The sequence below is a fragment of the Pinus tabuliformis genome, chromosome 1_2 (assembly GCF_031772625.1).
Source record: "Pinus tabuliformis cultivar Carrire ecotype Pingquan chromosome 1_2, CPIR1, whole genome shotgun sequence".
Classification (NCBI taxonomy): domain Eukaryota; kingdom Viridiplantae; phylum Streptophyta; class Pinopsida; order Pinales; family Pinaceae; genus Pinus; species Pinus tabuliformis.
In genome coordinates, this window is record NC_142298.1 from 1,028,397,171 (window position 1) to 1,028,421,651 (window position 24,481).

At 35.3% G+C, this 24,481-nt stretch overlaps 1 pseudogene; it reads right to left on the reverse strand.

Annotated features, from left to right (window-relative positions):
- Window positions 1-563: 563 nt before the first annotated feature.
- Window positions 564-4,204, reverse strand: LOC149209633 (serine hydroxymethyltransferase 3, chloroplastic-like; annotated as a pseudogene).
- Between the last annotated feature and the right edge of the window lie 20,277 nt (window positions 4,205-24,481).

The window sequence follows — 24,481 nt, forward strand, 5'->3', positions numbered from 1 at the left end:
TGGTTCATTGCTATAATCTACAAATGGGACCAACTCTTGCCAGCCTATGTGAGATGATGCATGTAACAATAAAATATTAGAAGCCCAATTGATTGCAAATGTGTCATGTATACATGGAATTTGTGCATGTGTAGAAGTATCTTAGTGAACACACTTTATGAAACTGTGTAATTGGCCCAATACCTGGGCCCTTGAGAAGTATGGAATATTGCTTTCTAGGCTATATAAAATATCCATAGTCACACCACATAAATAAGTGCTATAATAGCTTCCATACAAGTTATCAATATTTTTCAACCCAAAATTCTTGTGATGAACAAAAAGAGAGTCGTACATAATTGCCAATAAATAAAATGGCAAACTCAACATCCAACACATCGGAATAGAATATGTTAATGCCAACGCTGGGAAAGCACATAAATTTAGACAAAATTCAGCTTAAAACATTATTCATCACTATAATATACACATGGAACCAAATCTTACCAACCTGGTTATCATCACTGAAGCCCAACCTAAAAGTTAATAAAGGACACTTCTGATCTTGTGAGCACATCATATATCTAACTAAGATTTTCAGTGCCAACACCAGACAATGGAAATTGGCTAGCAAATGATTCAACCTGCTTTTTGAGATCAACAATGCTATTTTGTAGCTGGAAATTGTCTGACTTAATAAATTCTATAAAATCTTTTAATTTTGTACTTTTCACATAGCCCTTAGCCTTAATGCCTATCTACACCCCCTCGTGGATAAAATCTGCAACCTTAATAAATTCATCCTCAAGAAGCCCACGGGTGGTTAATGTAGGAGTCCCTATTCGTATACCACCAAGAACCATAATGCTTTTATCACCTGAAAATGTAAGGTATTAAAGTAAGCTATATCATCCGATGGATAAAGGAAAATCAATGAATCCCTTACATCTAAATATACAAAGAAAAAATTCATGTAACTTGGTACAAAATTCTTGTTCAGTGTGATAGAAGCAACATCCAAAACGTCCTCTACTCTTGCACCATCAATGCCCTATCCAAGCCCATTAATATATACCATGTTACATTCAACCAACTAAATCCAATAGAAATCAATATACAAGTAGGTTGTGTACTCCAACATATGAACAAAGGATCCTTAACAAGGGCCTCAAATCAACTAGAACTAGGTGATTTTCACTACCACCAAACACAAAATTGTAACCCAAATCCATTAGGCTCTTTGCAAGGGCTCAAAAATTTTCTACAACTTACTAAAACTATTTTACCTTTGATAAGAAACAAAATCCATTCAAAAAATAATTCACATGCATGAATTTTACAGAAGCTTAGACATGTGAGAGTGCTACACTTGTACTTGATAAGCCTTGAAATTTGCAGTTACATCCTATTTTAAACAAACAACCAACCCTCCTATGGTATGGTTATGTGGTCCTCCCTAGAAAGCCACAAATTATTTCATGTATCTTTTAGAAACGAAATGATACAAAAAATTGTTATGTCCAATATTATGATATTAGTGAGCAAGAGAACAATATGGATGATGGAGGAAAGGAAGGAGAACTCAGATTGACCTGTAACCTTGGAAAAACTACATTTTTGATGGTTGTCTCTAGGTCGACCCCCAATACTGGTTCCTTCCTGAAGAATATCATGCCTCCCCAAGGACCTCGTAAAGACTAAAAATCACAACTCTCCAATACAAAAATATTTCAGAATGAAAAATATCAGAAAGATAAAAATGAAAGGAAAAAAGTGAAACAATTGACAAACAATTCAAGGAACATAATGAGTTTCATTGAAGCTTTGATCTAGTAGTGATAAGAAACATAAAGAACATAAAAAAATGAAAACAAGAAACTGAATCAAAGAACATGTAAGAGAATCAAAAGGAAAATCTACACCTATTAACTCTATAGTCACTCCTATGAGGGGAATGACATATTTGTTTTAGTTCTTCACCGTTTCTTGAACATTAATCAGATTCTTTTTCTTCTACAAGGGGGGAATGGCACAGACACATAGCATTAAGATAGATCCAAAAAAAGATCCATCTAATATAGTCATGTTTTTAATCAAAAGGGTGAAGTGTAGTGAAAATTAATAACATCAACTCACCTTGTCCGTTGTAGTTGCTTCTACATCACAAAAATCAAATGGGATAGCCATTATAGAAGCAACGATGAGACCATTTATGTGTGCCATGTCCATCATTAAGTATGCCCCAACTGTATTGGCAATCTTCCCAAACCACAAACTTTTTAGTACTAAAAATCATTAAAAAAATCCAACATTACATACTATAAGAACATATTAATAAAATATGCTAGAATAAACATTGCTAGAAAGAGAAATTTTTGAAAGGACTGCCATTATAAGATCTATAGAAATACCCAGCTTCAATACTTGCCTCATGTGAGGGTAATCAATATCTCGGGGATATGCACTAGCACCAACAATGATAAGCTTGATCCTAAAAAGGGTGGCATTCTTCTCAAGCATCTCATAGTCAATGAATCCTATAACCCAAGAAAACAAACCCGACCATTAACACTTTGAACACTTCCCCAAAATATTGGTTCAATATTTTTCAATGATGGAACTATTTCCATCCTAATTATTATTAGACTAGAAATGTGAGCTCACCTGTGGACTCATCTAGATGATATGGCATTGATTCAAAGTAAATTGATGTAGCAGATACTCGCTTTTTTGCTATCATGAATCCATGAGACAGATGCCCTCCATGTGGTAAGTCCAAACCCTAAACGTTGCAAAGAAAATTTTCACATGTTACATGCCCAAATAGGAATGATAATCTTATCAAAGGAGGTTCGTAGTTCAGAACCATACACACCATAATGCGATGATGTGGTTGGAGGAGAGTTGTATAAACAACAAAATTAGTTGGGGATCAAGATAATGGTTGAAAATTAACACCCCATGTATTGTTGTCAAGATGGAATGCTTCTAGGGCCCTCTGCTAGCAAAGCCTCTCACTTTGGTCAATGAATTCATTGCTAGCATATTATATGCATGGCATAAATCCCAACCCAACACAGTAGTTTGTAAATATAGAGTAGTGTCCAACAACTGTATCCATCATTGTGATAACAGATAGTCATGCAACAACTAAAAGCCTCTACACTATAATGCTGAACCCAGAAACCATTACACACATGTCAAACATTCAAACTAAAAAGTACAGGTCCAAAAGCTAAGAGAAACTGAGTTTAACAAGAAAAAAATACCAAGTGGCAAGAAGAAACTGCCAAGCAGCTCAGACACAATCACAATCATGATGGTGCCATTCTTCACATTCCAAGTTATATCTTCAGGCACTTACCTCTTACCAGGGAGTCCTTCTGAATACTTGTTTGTTAGACATGATCCAACAACTTCCATAACCGCCCAGGATGTAAAATTTTCAGAAGAAATAAGTTCCAAGCCATTGAATTGTGACTGCTTTTCTTTCTCAATTATCACATTCATTTCAGGATCGAGCTCACTCAGAGGAGGATCTACAAAGCTCTGCTTTCCCTCTACACGGAGTAATTTACAAACTAGATAAAGAAATCACAATAAATTTAGTACCCTCGGTAACTGAGGCACGATTTGACAGGAGAATTAATTGTATTATTGAGGTCTACAATTTCTATTTGCTAGCATCTGAGGGGAATCCAGATCAAGAACAAAGTCTTTATCAAGCCATTCACTAACCATTAACTCAAAAAAACTATAAATAAAACCGAGGTATTTGACATAGTTCATTAAATGAAGATAAGAAGCTTATTTGCAACAACTCAATTCACAAATGAATCTTCTAAACACCTTCAAGTTAAACTATATTCAACTATGATCTGTGCTTTCTTCACTTGGTCTTCAAATGGCAAGACTAAAGGATGTCACATGGGCTATCTATACATGTAGCAATTTCAACCAAAAACAAATACATAAATAAATACATCATAGCGTGAATTGTGAACAACATGCACACCTGGGAAGTTGTAGGGTTGCATCAACATGAACGCCAAAGGATTTCCCATTGTCGAGCTTGTTGTGATACAAAAAATTTTATATGATTGGCACGGCCTCAAAGTTTCAAACCTCCTAATTTTTTGCTTTTTTGTTGCCAGGGAACCCCCAAAACTAGTTGTGAAGTTTTGGGCATCAAAATTGCAGTTGGGTTCAAATTATATTGACCCAACAACCCCATCCCTACTGCTCCACTGCCCATTATGACCTGCAATGAATATGTTTGCACCTGAAACAAGAGCTATCCTCTGTGCCCACTTCAAAATGTGAAAAATAATCAAATATCGGGAGACATGTGAATCCAAAACTTGATGTATTGTGGATAATTCTTTGGTAGAGGTAGACATGAATTTGCCTCGTGCACGTTGCTGACTTGGGTTCGAATCACAGATAATACATAGAACACGAATATCACACATGCAGGAGCAACTGACTTGGGTTCGAATCATAGATAATATATAGAATAAGAATATCTCACATATTCGTAGATAATATATATAACAAGAATATCACCTTCGCAAGCACCAACAAAGAAAGACCATGGATAAGTTTTATCAACCTCCAAATTGCAACCCACCTTGGAACTTTAACCTTTGGAGTCATTTTTATGCCTTCATATAGGTATTTTATTTGATGATGTACTTGAAAAGGAGGGATCTCCTTGTCTACAAAATTGTTATTCCCTCTTTCCTGTCCAAATGCCTCTAGAGGAAATCAGGTACAATGATCTATGTTATTTGAGTGCTCTATCATCAAACAGTCCAACAAGGAAGCCTCCTGCCAAGTACCCTATCCTCAAATATGGGTAGATTAACACCCCATACCTCCTGAGCAAAAATACAAATGAACACCAGCACATGGTCTATTGTTTCCCCTTCACATTTGCATAGAGTACAAATTCTAAGACCCTATCTTGCCCTATTTTGTAGAACCTCTCATGTAAAAACATTATTCGTTAGGGCCAACCACATAAAAATCATGGATTTCATTGAAGATTTAACTTTCCAAATCTTCCCCACCACCAAGCTACTACTACTGCTTCATCATCAAAGATAGCCTTGTACTGCAAGCTAGCTGTCAATAGTCATATGGCAGGATCGTTGGACCATACAACTTTCTTGCATGAAGAAGACATGGAGACAACTCTTTGCTCCTAAATGAAACCAATGTTGAGTTTAAAAAAAAAATTGCTTGATTTTGTACTGAGCAACAACAAAATATACAAAATTTCCTTGTGACAGAGTTGCTAAGATGGAATCTTCATCTACAAACATTTACCTATCAGGATGAGAAAATGCAAATCAAATTTCTTTCTTATTCCATAGACTCCAACTGCGAGATAAAAAAAAAAACACATCAAGTTTGTTTACCCCAACACACCAACAAGTAGCAAGCCCCAACTATATAATATAAGAAAGTAGTAGGTATCCCAAAGGCTTGAAGGGGATCTAATGGAAAGAAGTGACCGTTGTCAGAAGCCTTCCAATCAATATATAAATATATAAATGTAGATTTATTATTATTTTAATTGGAAATATTCAATTAAATAATAAAATTTAATTACATCTCTCCCAATCTAAATTTCTTATTAGCATAATTCACTACCTTCATACGTCTTGCATTTTTTAAAAACGTTGTAACATGTGGATTAATTTCCTTTTTGGTGGACAATCTCCATCTTTTAGGACAATATGGTGCAGTGGCCCAACCCCTATAGATCATTACGACAAACTAAGAATAATAGAGAAGATGAAAGGTTGTACAAACCAACATATTTTCCAAACAACTAATCCAACATCAGTACCTTAACTTTTTCATGAAGATATCATATTGAGAAAGTTTGAAAAATGGTGGGAAATCTGGGCAGTAACTATCTCTCTTCTGCAAGGGTGATGTGGAAAGAGTGATAAGATTTCACTGTTTTAAATTTTTTTTCAGTAAATCAGAAAAACCAATATTAATGGAGATATTGGTATTTTTTACTAAATTTTGTGAAGTGACTAAATGTAGCTTTAACCATTCACCTTAAGATGTTTTTTACAATATAGTTTCCTAAGTCTATTTAATATCTTCATTATCATAAAAACCACCTATATGCATCTTAACTCCACATCTTAGAGGGATGAAATCTATTTATCCCCCTCAGCACTTCATAGATCCAGAATTAAGATGGATCTAAGTTGATAGAATTTCCCCTTTAAATAGTCTATGCTCACATGAATACCATGGTATTACCATAGGTCAATACCATCGGTTATCATAAACTTGGAGCTTAAAAACTACTAATAGTAATTTATAAAAATTTATAAAATTAATAATTGATTTTGATTATTATTATTATTATTTTTTAACCGAGTTAAAATGTTTAAGTGACATTAAATTACAAGATCCATTTTTACTCTTGATCTACCAAGCCCCGAGAGGGATCAAATATTTTTTCACTCTATGCTAGTTTGCATATCACGATATTTGATCCCTCTCGGCGCTTAGTAGATCCAGAGTAAAGATGGATCTATGTTGGTTTAATTCCCCCCCTTAAATAGGCTACATTCCACGTGAATACCATGGGTCAATACCATGTGCCATTTTTATTTTTATTAATACTAGTATTAGGGTTAATAATGTTTTTTTGCATGGTATTAATAATAATTTGGCCCATAGGATTCACTTAAATAAAACCTTTTTTTTGAGCCTTCTTAAATAGAAAGAGGGTTATGGACTAAATATAAAAAAAGGTTTTATTTATTTACCATACCTCTAGTTTATTTATATTTTTATTTATTTACCATACCTTTGGAGTAAGTATAAAAAGAGGTTTTATTTATTTACCATACCTCCACTTTATTTATATTTTTATTTATTTACACCCTTGCCATCGATGAAAACCATATTTGAAAACAGGGAGTCGTTCACAGAAGAAATCAGGGCGATTGGGACCAAATACAACCTCCCAAACCAGAAAATGGGTGATTACAAACGAATTTAACATTTCAAAGTAGAAAATCAGGTGATTGTAATGGAATATAACCTCCCAAACTAGGCTAATCGGGTCAAATGAGTCTTTTCATAGTTTATCTGCACCTTTTTTTGGGGCTAAAATGAAAAAATAATTATTTTTTAAATAAAAGTTGGGCTAAATATATGAAATGGGTGTTTTATAAAAAATTCGCCCCTCTAAAATGAAAAACCCATTAAATTTTGCCCTTGGGCTAAAATTTGCCCCTAAAATTTACCATGATGAGCAAAGATGACATGCCTGTATCCATAATATTCTTTACTTGTGATTTTGCAGTTGAATGATCTTTGAATTCTGCTAACTACAACAAAGATTTTGGGGATGACTTTCCACCCAACCATAGACTCAGTTGCACATAACCTTTTTACAACTGGCCACCCTCGAGCCCTCAATCAACGTACTATTGAAAAGGAATCCTTTGGCTCACGATATTTCCCCCCAAGAGAATGGATGAATCTCATCCTCCTCATCGTCCATTAAATAAACCAAAAAATGGAAAGGGTCTGCTTGCATACATTCCATGTGTCAACATGCAACTTTTATTTTTTTATTTTAAGTTTTACTGAGCTTAATATTTCTCTTAATTTAAATTTTTCTTATTTTATTCTTTTTTACTTTTTGTTAACTTTACTTATTCTTACTATTTTTATAGTTTACTTTTATATATATTTATTTAGAACTCCAGTTTATTATTTACTATTTTATTTATTTATTATTATTATATTTTCTTCATTATTTATTATTTATTTACTATTATTATATTTTCTTTATTGTTTATTTACTATTATTATATTTTGTTTATTATTACTATTTATTTACCATTATTATATTTTCTTTATTGTTTATTATTTTTAACTTATATTTTAATATTATATGATTTTATTTGTTATTTGTTATCATTATTATTATTATTAGGGGATATTGCGTACTCCCCCTGTTTAAGGAACTTCGTCCCGATGTTAAGTTGAATCATTTAACATTTTATTTATTTAGTTATTTATTACTTCACGTTTTACCTACACCCTCTACTGAACTAGTATAATCAGCAGACATCGAAAGTTTCCACAAACACCCGGGAAATCCCAAGGAATCTATGTCATTTTTTCCACTTTCAGAACCAGACATAAGCCTCATCGGTCTGTACCCTAGCCCAAGGCTAGCCCCAAGACTTGCACTCGGCTCAGACCTCAACTGCCCCAAGGTAGACACCCGAATCAATACTCCATGCAGTATTACTCTAGGCATCTCGAAAAGCTGGACCAGTCCCTCCACACTCACTAAGGTGCACAACCCCAGGCATCGAAGTCCTTACACCCCAGTAGACTTCGACATCCCAATATATTATCAGGCACTTGGCCTACAATATCAAGCACTTAGCCTCCTCAAATGGTCCTATAGCCCCTCAAGAACTGTCCATCGAGAGCTATACAAGACAAAGGAACCATTGACATATGTAGTGTTGATTGAGTTTTTCCCCAACCCATATGGTGTTACATATTCTCCCTCACAGGTATGGGCTCCCATGAGATCATCAAATAAACCGGCCCTCTCGGCCCATTTGTGGATTTCCTGTCAATCACCACATCTCAACATACATCTAATGCATTAGTTATAATTATAACATCATAGAAGATAACCCACATGCCAACTCTTGCATGTCATCATGAGAACATAACATCATTGTTATCACAAAATTTTGCATGTCATAAATCTACATACAATTACCACATGCTTCACATCATAATATCCTCCTAAGTTATAACATCAACATATCAACATCAAAGACATATCATTACATAATAAATGAACCACATGTCAATATACCTCATATCATAACATCATAATCCCTATGCATATCATATTCATCATAAGCATACAACATCATTATCGTAACAAATATATAAATAAGAACCACATGTGCATCATTATCCTCATACCATCATATCATGAAACCTCATCCCAACATTATACTCAACAACCCTATTTTGACATAACAATTAACCAAAACCTTAACTGAAATCATAGTGTATGATTTAGATGTATCAATAAAATTTAAACAATATGACGTGATTTAGACATTTTCACAAAAGTATCTATCTAAGCTAAGTTATGCAATCCTATTTGATTCACCACACAATTTAATAAAAAAGATAAGGAAAATCACGATGAATAACATATCCATCCTCCCATGTAGCTGACCTAGGGCTATATTGGTCCCATTGAACCTTGATTAGTTTAGCATATTATCAGTTTAGTATGTTCCTTCATATCAGATGGTCTCTTCTTAATGTCCATAGTTAGGTTTTTATCATTAGGCCTCAAGAAACACTTGAGATACTTCTTGATTATTCTCACACAACATGTCCTTAACATAACTTCATTATCTTCATACTTGATTTACGAACACCAACATATTAGATAAAGTGCATCAATGGTGATATTATAAGTTGTCTCTGCGTTTTCCCCATCATTTTTTTAAAGGTTATATTGTGACTATGAGTTTAATTTATCCTCCTCATGAGTGGGTTATGGTTACAAGGCTACCATTCATTATCATCATTAGAAAATGTGCAAGTTCCTCCTTTTCCATTCTTCGATACATTAAATAAATAATGTTATGGTTGAATATCGAACTTAGAAATGTTTCTTCCTTTCTTAAAACTATTGTCTATTTATACATATTTCTCCATCATCTCATTCTAATAATAGGTTTACTATCCTTATAGGGTAGTTGCATACTATCATAACATATATTTCTTCCAATTTTGACTTCATTTTATGTGTACCTTTGTGAATTATATTAGTATCCCCTGAGGTTGATTACACACAATTTATCTTCATCTTACCTAAATAGCTAGTGTCTTCTTTACTTCCTTTGGTTACCTACCCAGCTAGATCCATGTTAACCCCAGATCTATCAAGTGCCGAGAAGGATCCAATATCTCGGGGTGCAAACCTCTTTTTTGAGTGCAAAACTTGAGGAAATGTTTGCACCTCGAGACATTTTATCCCTCTTGGCGCTTGAAAAATATGAGGTTAAGATGGATATACATTGGTTATATAATAATATATAATATTTATATTCATGTCTATTTGTCTCTTTATTATTCACTCTCTCTATCTCACCCCAAACATGCACACACTCTCTCCATATCTATATTTCTGTCTCCCCATCCCTATTCCTCTTTGCCCCTCTCTCTTCCCCTTCTCTCTCTCTCTCTCTCTCTCTCTCTCTCTCTTCCCTCCCACTCTCCTCTTTCTCGCTCTCTCTCCATCGCCCTCCTACTCTCCTCCCTCTCGCTCTCTCTCCATCGCTCCCTTGTCACTCCCTCTCTCTCTCCACATTTATCCCTCTATGTCTTTCTTCTTCCTTCCCTCTCTCTCCCCCTCCAACTCCATCTCTCTCTCCTTCTCTCTCTTGAGTCCTCTCTCTCCATTTCTCTCCCACCTCTCTCTATCTCTCCCTCCCATCTCTCTCTCTCTCTCGCTCTCGTCCCTCCAACTCTATCAATATCTCCCTTTCTCTTCCATTCTCTCTCTCCCCTCCATCTCTGTGTCCTCCTCTTGCCCCCCTCTTCTCTCTCTTCCCTCCTCTCCTCTCTCCCTCACTCTCTCTCTATCTCTCCCTTGTCACTCTCTCTCTCTCTCTCTACCCTCCCGTTTTGTCACTGTCTCCTTCCCTCTCTCCCCCTCCTCACTCATGTTCACTTTGCTTGTTGTCATCCCTTGGATTCTTAGTTAAGATGGATCTATGTTGATTCTTGCTAATACTATTTATATTATATAAATTTCACATCTTTAAATATAAAAGCATTCTCATTTTTAATTTTATTAAAACATTAATTTAATTTCTATGGGAATACTTTTACTAGTGGTATGGTTTTTGGGCATGTGGTATTGATAACCCATGGTATTGGCCTATGGTATTGACCCATGATATTGTAACAAAGTCTATTTACAAGTTAATAATATCCATGGTAAAGTGGGGGTCAATATCCATGGTTAAGAATCTTGTCATATTGTTAAAAAATATTTTGATTGTGAAATAAGTTATTATTTTTTGGCATACATAACAAAGCATATTCACAAATTCATAATATCAATGGAAAAGTGGGGGTGAATATGTCATCTTGTTATAAAATATTTTGATTGTGAAATGGGTTATTTTTGTTGGGCATGTGGTATTGATAAGTCATGGTATTGTAACAATGTTTATTTAGAAGTTAATAATATCCATGGTAAAGTGGGGTTGAATATCCATGGTTAACAATATTTTCATATTGTTTTAAAATATTTTGATTGTGAAATAAGTTATGTTTTTTTTGGATATGTGGTATTGATAAGCCATGGTATTGTAACAAAGCCTAGTTTTTACAAGTTAATGATATCCATGGTTAAGAATCTTGTGATATTGTTATCAAATATTTTGGTTGTGAAATAAGTTATGATTTTTGGGCATGCGGTATTGATAAGCCATGGTATTGGGACGTGGTATTGTAACAAAGTCTATTCACAAATTAATAACAAAGCAAAATATAACAAATTAATTTTATATTATTAATTAAGCCAACATTTAAATGTTCGCACTCATTCCGATATCACTTTTAATTATTTTCTACTTTTTAACTAAGATGACATTTAAAATTGTTTACATACTTACATTACACCTGTTAGAGTCCTATAGTGATAGGATTTATAATTTTGAATTGGCTGAGAGTAACTCTTGTAATATTGTACATACCTTTGCTTTCTGCAAATGTTTTCCATATTAAAAATTAAAAAATGTAAAGAGGGTGTGTCCTAAAAGAAATATCAAAGGACAAAAAGAATAAGAAAAGATCAAAAAATGAAAATATATGAACCCCAAACACAAAAACAGATCATGAAAGTGTGCAAGTCTAAATGCCACTACTATTTTACTTCTTCTGCAAATAATGGTTGGGTGTAGGTTGTCATACATGTCACAATCCATGGTAGTCAAACTGCTTAATCTTGACTATTTCATGCTTTGAATTTTATGTTTATAGTTAGAGAATAAAATATGACCAAATAGCTTAATCTTGGCAGATCATTAGATAGGTAGAGAAAATAAAAGGGGCTCATCATCTTAATCTGAGCTCTTGGAAGATAAAAGGTTAGAAGTAGATAGTTTTTTTTATAAAAGAAAAGGAAAGAAAAGAGTTTTCTAGCCTAAATGCACCCAAATAAGTGAAAAAAAATGTAAAATGTTAACGTAAATAATGGGTAAGTAGAGGAAAGGTTGCTGAAGTATAAAGTTGACTGGACAAAAGAACACTTATCATGTTTAATCATATGTTTCAGTGTGCATGAGCAATTAAGAAAGCAAAAACAGAGGTTTACAAGTTGATTTAATTGACTCCGCCTCATTCATTTCATCCCTATACTTACTAATTTACCCATTCACAATTCATTTCATCCCTATACTTACTAATTTGCCCATTCAAAAGTATGTTCTAGTACTAAAAATCCTTCAAGTCATAAAGGCTCAGAGCATTTCTCTGACTTTTGGTGGGACCAGACCCTCGGCTTAATGACTTATGGACATCAAGTGTTAGAATTCCCTTCATAAAATTCATTTCCCTTCATTACCCTAATAAAACCCCTTTTCCTAAGGTTAAACTCCATTTGCCTATGAAAAGTAAAAAACCCCATGTTAAATTCCATTTCACTCAAAATACCCACAAAAAGATTTTATCCTAAGTATAAGTGTATGTAAAGGAAAAGCGCAAATATTACATTATACTTAGTATTATTTTCATTCCGCTCATTTCAGTTCATATTAATTTCTAACTTAATAATATAGCTCCCGATATACCCTTTTTCCTCATATATAAATAAATCCCCATATATATTACCCCTACCCTTAGTTTAACTATAAACTATATTTTTACCCTATCCCCCCGACAAAACCCTCTTAACTCACCAATTCTCTGTAAAGTTAAGATAATCCCTCCATTAACCCCGTCTGATCATTTAATCCCGTGTTTAACTCCAGAATAATCACAAACCACCATTAATTAAAGCCCCGCCCCCCCGACCCCTCCCAAAACCTTTGCCCATTTCATCCGTGCTAATCTGTCACTCGACTGTCGTCCGATCGTCAGCACCCGAATCTAACGATTCACAGCCATATTGGGTTCACCCGATATCTGACCTTTACCCGCCCGATAAAGTGGTATTGCCCAGACCCCCTGTCTGCTACGTGTCAAGCGTTAAGGTAGATCGGGTGACCTCGCCAAAATACTACCTCCTCCATAAAGTGGTGCAATGGCTTGGGAAACCACCTCCCTGCTCAACCTGAAAAATCACTGATTATCCATTCGTAATTCGCCCACCAAAAAAATGACCGGTGTTCAATAAAATGGCCAAGAAGCCCTATTTGGAATTTTTCGATCAATTTCTTTGTAAACCTCTACAAACCATTACGACACCTTCAAACCCTGAAATTACCAGTTAACCTCAATTTCACTCCTAAAGAAGTTGTAGAGACCCCAATCAAGCTCTTAGTCCGTACCAAAGCCCTTTCAACCTTCTGCAGTTGCCGAGAACACTAATTTGAAGTTATTTCACCCAAATTCCAAGTATTTGAAGAGAAATTACCAGACACCCTTTCAATTTGAAAATGTTCAATCTTTAAAGTGTTTTAGTAGAGTAAAATTAATTTAAATTACTTTAAAATTAAAGAGTGTGCCTGACTTAAATACCCAAAACCCTTCTGAAAGCTTCCAAATTACCTTCAAACCTATGATATAAACCCGAAAAAGTCAAATTCAAATCCACAATAACTAAATTATAGCTGCCCCCATCGCCATGGATGTAAGACCAGTGTCAACCCCCCATTTGGACCTTGACCACCTTCCCTTGGCAGACAGGGATTTTCAAATCAAAGACACGGTTGCCTATACACTCCTGCTCAAAATTCATTGTTGGAGTAAGGAAAGATATAAACCATACTGATGACATTGGCCTTTGGGAGTTTAATTTGCCCAAATACCAGTTTCCACAAGTACAAGTTTTTCTTGAGATTGTGCACTTGTGCCATGCTTGTTACATTCCCAGTGAGAGAGCTATAATGTCCCCAGACCAAAAGGTCTTGTTCACTATTACAACTGAGTCAATCAATGAAATGTTGCAAGTCCAACCAGGTCCAAACCTGACCCCACTCTCCATTGGGGATTTTTTAGACCAGTATACAAAATTGAGCTTGTCTAGACTGGCCCAAATATTCCAAACTTTCATTGTAGAGGAGCAACACATTCCTACAGATGCCCCTCCATATGTTTCTACCATTTTCTTTGAAAGGGGCAAGCAAATTGTAACCATGATATCATGTATTCTGGGCTATACCATAGATGAATACATTGATGAGCTCATCCTGGCCTTCATGTCCATTTTCACCCCAGGAAAGCCTCCTGCTACTTTGTACAATTATGCCCAGTTCATAGCTGAAAGGATGCATGAACAATTTACCAGAATGCACAATGAGAGAGTATTCAAGTACTCATCTGTACTTTACCACATGTTTTTGTATTATCAGTCAGACAAATTTCCCTTCACCATCCAGAAGCTGGATACTAAAGGCCAGCCCAGGTCTGTTATATTTTGGACACCACTATTCCACAGGTATTCATCATCATACACCTACACAGACTTCATTGACTCTTTTGTCCATCCAGTCATGACCATGCTGACAGGAAGCCCTCCACCCAGAATAAGCCAAGAAATCAAAAGAGTGCTCCAGTTGTCCAAACAAAGTAAGGTGGGAGATTGGTACCTTTACCAAAATCACAACGAAATAAGAATATATGGTTGCCAGCTTGCCCCATACAAACTGCCCAAATACCTCCTCATGAGGTTATTTGCTCTGGAATATTACAAGAAGATAATGAACTCTGATGATATCAAATTTGTCTCAGCCAAGAAAAAGACTTAGTTCAAGATCAAAAACCAGTTAGGCCCTTTTATTTGCAATACTAGAGAGGCAGGAGAGGAAGCAGATCAAATTTTGCAACAAATGAAGTTTAAGAACAGTTTCATGTGGAGGTATGACCCTCAAGGGTTTATAACCAAACTAAGACAAAAGGTCAAATTGGGACCTTACATTCATCACCCTATACTAGAAATAGAGAGATATGCCAACCAATCTGAGTGGTTGGAAAACACTCTCATAGACAGGGATAGTACAAAGGTAGATGTTGAAAATACCTTGTTTGATTTAGAGAAACAGCTTGATGAAAGCTCATTCCTGCAGGTACCAGAGCAAGAAGGAACCATGAGTACCCCTCCTATTTTGCAGACTCCTTAGAATGAGGAAAAGAATCCCAAAAGGAACAGAGAGGAAGGCTCCAGCTCAGGTATGGACACTTCCAATGTACAATATGAAGCTAGCCAGAGCAAAAGGCCTAGGCTCAATCCTGTTTCAAAACAGGAAGACACAGAAGGCTCAGTAGAAATAACTAATACTGAGTTAGACATGAGCAAAGGCACAACTCCATCTGGAGAAACACAGGAGCCATCTACATCAAAAACTCAAATTTTAGAAAAGCAGCTTAGTGTAGAAGTCTCCTCATTCAATAAGCCTGCTGATAGAGATAGGGGCATTAAGGACAGGTTCAAGGAGATTAAAATGAGAAATGAGAAAGTAAAGGCGGAATCCTATGCACAATATTTCAATCTTACACCGCCTAATCAAAGTAGTTTGATGTTAGCTTTTGACATCAAGGAAGGAAAGATGCAAATGTTCTTCATGAAGCCAACTGTACAACAACCGAGAACATCAACAGATTTCAAGAAGATAGACTTTGAAGTATTGGCAAGGGATATTCATCCCGTTGACCAGATTGAATTTCACAAGCAGGTTGGAGAAATGATTTACTCCACCCTTACAGGAAAGGCCATGGCTGCACATCAGTTGTAGAATTCATTGAATAACATTTCGGCCCAATATCAGTTGGAAAAGGCCTCCTCACAGGCCAAAGACACCAGAATCAAGTCTTTGGAAGACTTGGTAATTGAATTGGGACATGATCCCAAAGACATCAAGGCTACTGAACAATTAATAAAAAAGAAGAATGATGACATTGTAGCCCTCAAGAAACAGTTAAAGATACCTCAACTGCAGCACCCCCAGACACAGGAAGTCTTGGAAAGCCAAACTAAGCATGAAGAGTTGATGGACTTAGTCCTTAAACTCAATGATCAGTTGAGGGAGACAGAAAAGGAATTGGACAACTTAATCCAATTAAAACAAATTGATCTTGGCACTACCTCGGTAAATGTCATCCTAGTAATTACCATGGCTGTTCCTTCCACATTGGCAGCCTCATTGGCTCCCACAGCTCCAATGGCCACAACACTACCAGTTTCTACAACATCTACATCAGCAATAGGTACATCAGGTGAAGAAGCAAGAAAATTGGTTAAAGCTATGGAAGAAATGTCCATACAAACCACAGAGATGAATAAGCTCAAAGAGAAAGTGACAAGCTTGGAAACTGATTACAAGCTTGCCAAAATCATGCACAAAGAAGAAGTGCAAAAGGCTACCAGGATGAGTGAAAGATTGAAAGCCCCGTAAAAGGACTTAACACTGAAACAACCCCTTGGGCAGGCTAAGGAACAACTATGGTCCAATATCATTGACTCTGTCAATGATATTTGGCCATCTATTTAGGTGATTTTCGAGCAAATAGATTTGATAAAGCTGGCTACAGAGGCCATCCAGAAAGTAAAAGCAGAATTAGGACAAATGCCAGAAGAGGCTGCCAGAATTATCCAATTCCTTAACACCAAGAATAAGTATGAGCTGCAGGAATTGGAAATAGAGGACAGAACAGAGACAATTTTGGAGGTCAAAAAGGTCCTCTCCAAGAGGAACTTGATGCAAAACTTGGAGGATAAGTGTCAGAATATGCAGCTAGCCGTTGATAGATTTATGGCTAAGTTCCAGATTTTGAGAGAAAAGGGATTACCCAATCCCTTAGTGATAAATGATAAGCTGATGACACAGGAGGATTACAACAAGAAAATCAGAGAGGTAGCAAAAGATCAGGTAAATACATCATCAATGAAGGCATTGCCAACAGGCAAAGTACTCTACCAAACATTTGAAAACTTGTTTTACCTCCAGCATGAGGTAAAACACTTGTTTATCAATAAGCCTACTTTTTCCAAATACACAGAGGCAGATGAAACATATAGAAAGATGCTAAAAATCCAATTACCTGATGCTGAAACATGGGAGAAATTAACTGATTTACTATAGAAATATGCAGTAAAAAGGTTAATGTATAGTAAAAGTAAAACAACATGGTAAAAGGATGTTGACAGATCAACAGAGTCAAAGTGTATCAGATGAAAGTGTATCAGATGAAAGGCTAAAGTAAATGAAGCATCCAGCGTGAAAGATCAAACAACAAAGCAGATTAAAGGGCAAAAGATCAAAGCCAGCAGAACCAAAATAAAAGGGACAGCATGAAACAGTTCAATAGCTGTCTCTATCTTCTTGCATGAAGATATTTCTTTTTTCCTAGATTAGTTCTGAATACAGTTTCAGATATTTTGTAACTCCATTTGTATAAATACTTCAAAATTCGAAGTATGTAGTGTGGATTCTATTAGACATTTCTATAGACTTTTTGATCGTAAATTGTATCATTTGCTTGAGCCAACAAGTTGGATTGATAAATAAAGATCAGATATTTCCAAGGATTCACATGTTGAGCGAATTTCAGACAAGTATTTTCATGTGTTATTGTTATTTTTCTCAAATTTATTCATAATCTTTAATGTGTTTCTCAATCTAAATGTTATAACTGGAATAATACTTCAGAACTTGTTTATTACACTCTGTCTTAACAATTATACATTTAAATGTTTTCTGCTAATACCTAAATTAAAGAATTCTTAATTTCTCTTTGGTTCAGATTGATTTCTTGAATATCCAGGTTAAAGGATTCTTAATTGCCCTTTGATCTTGATTATCGCTTCATTTCTCATTCATTATCCAGGTTTGAGAACCCTTATCTGCTCTCTCACCCCGAGTGAAACCCTTTCACCCCTTTGTCTCAAAGATATGAAAAACACTCTGCTATCTTGCCCTTGGAAGATTCCCTTTAGTGAGTTAATCTAGTTTTGCTTCCTTACTGTTTGACTCCATAGCCCAATGGTTTAAAAGACATCATTCTATCCATTTGTCTAAGAGATCCCACCACCCAATCTCAAATACAAATAAAAAACCCCTTGAACAATCATAACTAGCCTAAAAACATCTTAACTAAAACAAAGTTAAATTTTAAAGAGAGAGCCCTCTCTGAGCATCAGGAAGGCTAGGTCATGATCTCCAAAAGCGGTTTCTGGTTACCTTTGGTTTCTCTTTCTTTTTACTTCAAAAGAATTATCAGAGTGATAACAACACCTACACATATATTCTATACTGTGTTGTAGAGCGCCTCTCGGGGAAATGACAACTAAGCATATTATGTGATTTTATATTAGTTCATATCCATTGGCCTTGTCTTAATGTCCATCAGAGTTTCATTACCTTGTCATGTACTTGGAGTGCGCCTCTTGGCCCAATGACAATTAAGCATATTGTGTGATTTTATATTAGTTCATATCCATTGGCTTTGTCTTAATGTCCATTAGAGTTTCATTACCTTGTCATGTACTTGGAGAAACGTCAACCAATAATCACCATGATTCCATCTTAATCATTTGCTCATATATAGCTCAGAAATCACCTTTTTATGACTGATTTATCATTTCATTAAGGAGTTGTCTTTAGTGCGATCTTTTAGACTTTTCGGTGCCGGAATCCGACGGAAAAATTTGGGCTGAAATCTTAATTTGTGTTATTTAAACTGGGTTTTTGACTATATATATGGATTCAACACCTTGAAAATCCCTTAGGGCACTTCGATTGTGTAGGGGTAGGGGTTACCCATCAAACTTGTGATTTCAATAAATTCTTGTCGGATTTTAGAGAAATTAGATTGGAAAAACCGATTGGAAAAACTTGCAAAAAGTTTCATCAAACTTGTGATTTCAATAAATTCCTGCCGGATTTTAGAAAAATCAGACCAAAAAAACCCACCGAATTTTTTTCCAAAAAATCTAAAACAAAGTCTCTGCAGCAGACCTTAAGCATAGGCGAACTAAGTCTTCTGCTTTAACTGAGCATGCTGAGAAAACCAATCATCATGTTTGTATTGAGGAGGCTAGTGTTATTGCTAAGGTTTCGCACTTCCATCATCGGAAATTTAGGGAGGCGCTTGAGATTGAAAAGAGGCCGAGTAATCTCAATAGAGATGATGGCTGGAAAATCAGTCGGTGTTGGGTCCCAGCAATCTCGTCCTAGTCGTCCTTTTTTTTTTATCTGATTTTGATTTTGATTTTGATTTATTTATTTTATTTTATTTCATTTTATTTTTTTATTATTTATGTATTTATTATTTATTATTTATTTATTTATTTATTTTTAGTTTATTTGATTTTGATTTATTTTTATTTTGATTTATTTATTATTATTATTATTATTATTTTTATTTATTTATTTATTTTTATTTTTATTTTTTATTTTTTATTTTTTTATTTTATTTATTTATTTTTTAAGTTGACTTATATTAATTTTTCATTCATACTTTCTCTTTCTTTTATATTCATTTATATAAAAATAGTCTTGGTTTTTCTAAATTAACTTACTACTTTTAATTATTTATTTTATTTAAAATTTAATTATTTATTAATAATTTTTTTTTTTTTTGTAATTTTTTTAATTTTGTTTAATTTTATTTTATTTTAAGGGATTGGTCCCCTAGGGTATTTTTTCCCTTAAATTAATTAATTAATTAATTTATTATTTTATTTTTTTTTCAATTATCTTTTACCTTACTTTTATCTTGATAACCGAATATTGATGATGATGATTAACGTCCGCTGAGACCAAATAATGATCTATCGGACCTAAAAAGACAAATTATTTATTTTGATTTAAGATTTTATTCCTATGCTCAAAAAGCTTGGAGAGAAGCCTCCCGAGTTCACTATAATTTTGGCATTGTAAAAGGCTAGGAAGGTCAGTATTGTAACAAAGATTGTGAAATTGAGATCTAATGTGGTTGTATGCAGGGCACTCTAAGAGGAAGTGGTTTTCATCCTCGATGCTCCTATTCTCACAAATATGGTAGATCCTTTCCATCCATGGCGTTTTAGGAACTGCCCAACGGCCAGTTTCACTATGGAGCTCATGAGAATTCGTTCTAATCTTTGCTATATTAATTTTCTTCTTTGAGCTAGTTAAAATAGAGAGATACTTTTGATCTTCAAGGGTGGGGTTGATGACCTTCTTATAATAACTTAATTTTCTTTTAGACGCTAAATCTTTCTCACACCACAATTTTTCTTTGAACTTAGAAGTAACAATATCTTTAATGTTATTTATGTTTTGCAAAGCATCATTCTCATTGATCTCCCAATAGTTTAACCAGGCCCTTGTGTCCTTATGCCATCCTCGGTTAAGCCTTAGGTGGTTTTGGCTGGAATTTAAAGCTAGCTTAGGAAGTCTATGATTGTCTATGTTATTGAGCTTGTGCTTGTACAACAGAAACCTGAGCATAGCTAGGCTCTCAATAGGAGAAAGACCTGCTTCTATAAGGAGAATAGGATAGGGTGTATTACTTTTAATTTTCAGGTTATAAGTTATAAAACGCTTCTGGATTTGCTCAATCTTTCTCCATGATTCTCTGGAGATGCTGCAGCCCCAAACTTCACAGCCATATAAGATAACAGGAGTGACTAAAGTTTCAAAGAGGAACTTCTTTTTATCCCACATTACGAGGTTTGCTGTTTTACAATTATTTTCAAGACCAAAATAAGCTTTCCATCCCCCATTGATCCTTTTCTCAATGCTATGGTTCCAGTTGAGCTTGTGATGGATATCAATTCCTAGGTACTTGTAAGAATATACTTCCTCCAAGTTATTATTGTCATACATAAAATTAGCGCAAGTGTCCTTCTTGGATTTGATAATCATAACTTTTGTTTTGTCAGTGTTAACAGTCATACCCATGGTAGAGCAGAAATCCTTAAGAAGCTTGAGTTGCTTATCAAGATCAGAAGGGCACCTTGCCAAAAGAACAATATCGTCAGCATAGAGAAGAAGGATAACGACTATCCCAGCTAAGATTGTGCCACCACATCCTGCTTCTTCTAAATAACCTTCGAGCTTATCGATGTAAATGCCAAATAGGGTAGGGGAGAGGGGGCAACCTTGTTTAACTCCGATGTTACACTTAATATCTTTTGACCACCCCTCATTGTTCTTTAGTTTGGCAATTACATTCTCGTATAGCCTTATAGCAGCAGCTCTCAATTCAAGAGGAACCTTTAGCTCTTCTAACCTATTCCAAAGGTTGTATCTAGGAACCGTATCGAAAGCCTTTCTAAAGTCTACAAAGCAGCAAAATAAATTGGATTTATCATTACGACATTCCTCCGCAATGATCCTAAGCGTAACAAGGTGGTCTGTTGTTGAGTGATGCCTTCTGAAACCTGCTTGGCCTTTAGCCCGCTTACCTTCACTTTCAAGCCATATGCTTAACTTTTTTTCCAGAATACTACCATACAACTTGGCTAAGAGAGGGCTGATCATAATTGTCCGATAATTAGAGGGGTTATTTGTATCTCCACTTTTAAAAATAGGGATAATGAGGCTCTCAGTCCAAGGTTTAGGGAACCCTTGCTTAACAGCTTGATTGAAAAGCTTGTGGATGTGGGGGATGAGGACAAGGCCTCCAATTTTTAAGATTTTTGCCTGGTAACCTTCAATGTCCTTAGCTTTCCCATTCGCGAGGCGATTAACCCCAAACTTAATGTCTTCTAAAGAGAAGACTTCTTTCGTTGTGAGCAGGGTTTCCAAATTATCCATGACATTAGGAGATTCATAAAGCTTTTTAAGATAATAATTCCAATCGTGAAGAGCAATTTTATTATTATCCTTAGTCTTCCTAGTCAGAATCTGCCTCCAAAATTTCTTAGGAGCTACCTTAGAGAGGTGTAAGAGATTCTCCTGTCTTTGACGAATGTACTGCCTCTTTTTCCTTTTAATTAGGGCTTTGTATATTCTTATCTTGTCCATTTTAAGAGAATCATCAACAGCTTCCTTAATTTCTCTCCTCGCATTTTTACAATCTTTGTCATACCAAGGATTGGTTTTGCTATTTCTTTTATTATTTGAGACTTCAATTGAGAACTTTTTAATAGAATATGAGAGGGTTGTAGTAAAATTATGATATAGGTCTTCTATGTTGTCTATACTAGATAAAGGAGGCAAATTAGTTTTTAATTCATTTAGAAAGAGGTCCTTTTTATTTTTATCAAATATTAAGTTCTTTTGGTTGTAAGTATTATTTTCTATGGGAACTCTATGCATGACAAAATTGAGGGTTATAAGTAAAGGCCTATGATCGGAGCCAGGCTCGTGGTCGTTTAAGATGTCAAAGTTTATCATTTCGTTGTATAATGGAAGATCGGAAATAACGTAGTCTACCACGCTGCTACCAAGTCCATGGATGCAGGTCATCTTGCTGGAATTGGGCCACTTTTTTAGACCGTTGCAAATTATGAGATCCTGAGCACTACAGAGCTTGACTAGCTCTGACCCAAACAAATTTTCCTCGAGGTCTTCAGAGCTCCTTTTGTACCTACTAGCCAGGGTAGGGTCTTCGTCTAACCAAAGAGGATTAGGGTTGGAACGATTGCTTAAAATAATAGCTTGGTTGTTTGAAGTTCGAGCATTGAAGTCACCTATTAAAAGGATATTACCATCATTCCTTAGGCTAGAAATATCGTTCTCTAAACTATTGTAAGGGTTAGTTTTATCTAGATTCTTCTTCTTATAGAAGTTAGAATTAATGGGGGGGAAATAACATATTGCTATGTAGGACTTTTTATTATTAATGTCTCTGATCTCTATCCAACTAAATTGGTTGTAAGGGTCGTTTTTATAAATCCTAACATAGGGGGAGATGTTCTTCTTAATGTAACAAGCTATTCCCCCAATGCCTCTACGGGAGGATCGCTTGTTCCACGTAGACCATAGCGTAAAGCCATCTATGTTAGGGACCTTAGATTCTTCGTGCTCCCAAGTTTCAACAAGCAAAATAATATCAACATCATTTGAAATCCAACTTAGCTTGGGGCCTTTGTTCCATGGGAAGCCCCGACAGTTCCAAGAAAGGATCCGGAGCATGTTTAATTGCTATTGATTGCTATCTTTTTGGTTTTTGTCTCGAATAAAGGCTTTTCTATTTTTGATTATTGCCCATTTTCCTTCCTTTCTAGCTTCTTTTACCTTTTGAACCTCCTTTCTTAATTCTGCTTGATCTTCTGGAATGAGATCTTCATTTATGAATATTCCCGTTCCTTTTAGACTTGAGGTTTTACTAAGTATGTTGTGCTTATGATCAGTAGAGCTCACCTTTATGCGGATTAATCTTCCTTTATTCTCGGTTAATTTCCCCAACCTTGTTGCTTCTGTGAGACACACTGTTTCAATTTGTAATCTATTATGTAATTCTGTCTGGACTAAGGCTAAAGTATCCTCATCTTCTTCCTCTTTTAAACCGAAGATTATAAGGTTTAAGGTCCTTTTGTTACGTTCGTGGTCTAATTCTATTAATTTTTTCATTTCGTCTTTAATTGGTTTAATATCTAACTTATCTACCACACTATTTAGGGTGAGGCGGCTATTAACTTTTTCTTCTAATTCTTTAATCATGTCTTTCATTTTAAGACCCTCTAAGGTATCAGCGTCTCCTTGCTGCGATGGTTGGTTAGTATCTTGGTTTTGTTTTTCTATAACATGCAATCTAGTCTCCATTGCCTCCATTTTATTCTCCAGTAGTTCTATTTTGTTTTCTATTTGTTTTTGGATAGTGTTTTCAAGAGATGCAAATTTATTTTCCAGCACGGCTTCTAACTCTTTTTGTAACTTGGCTTCTCTTTCTTCTCTACGTTTCTCTAAAGACTCTATATACTCATAGAGGCCTTGTAGAGTAACTGTGCTAGGTCTGCCCTTGGTAATCTTTGGTAACTGTGGTGAAATATTCATACTTGAAATTATATGAGCAAATATGTATTAGAAAAGAAAAAGGTAAGGAATGTGTGCACCTGATATCCGAACCTGATGTGCGAGCCAAGATCTCCAAGCTTTGGATTTATGTATGCGAGCTTTAAAACCAAGATCACCGAATGCGTTTATAAATGCGAGCCCCAGAACCAAGATTACCGAGAGCTCAAATTATATATGCGAGCCAAGATCACCGAATGCGAGGGTTTATATATATTTCAAAAACCGGAGCCTTAGAACCGGAACGAGGGTACCGAGCTTCGGATTTATATATGCCAAAATCA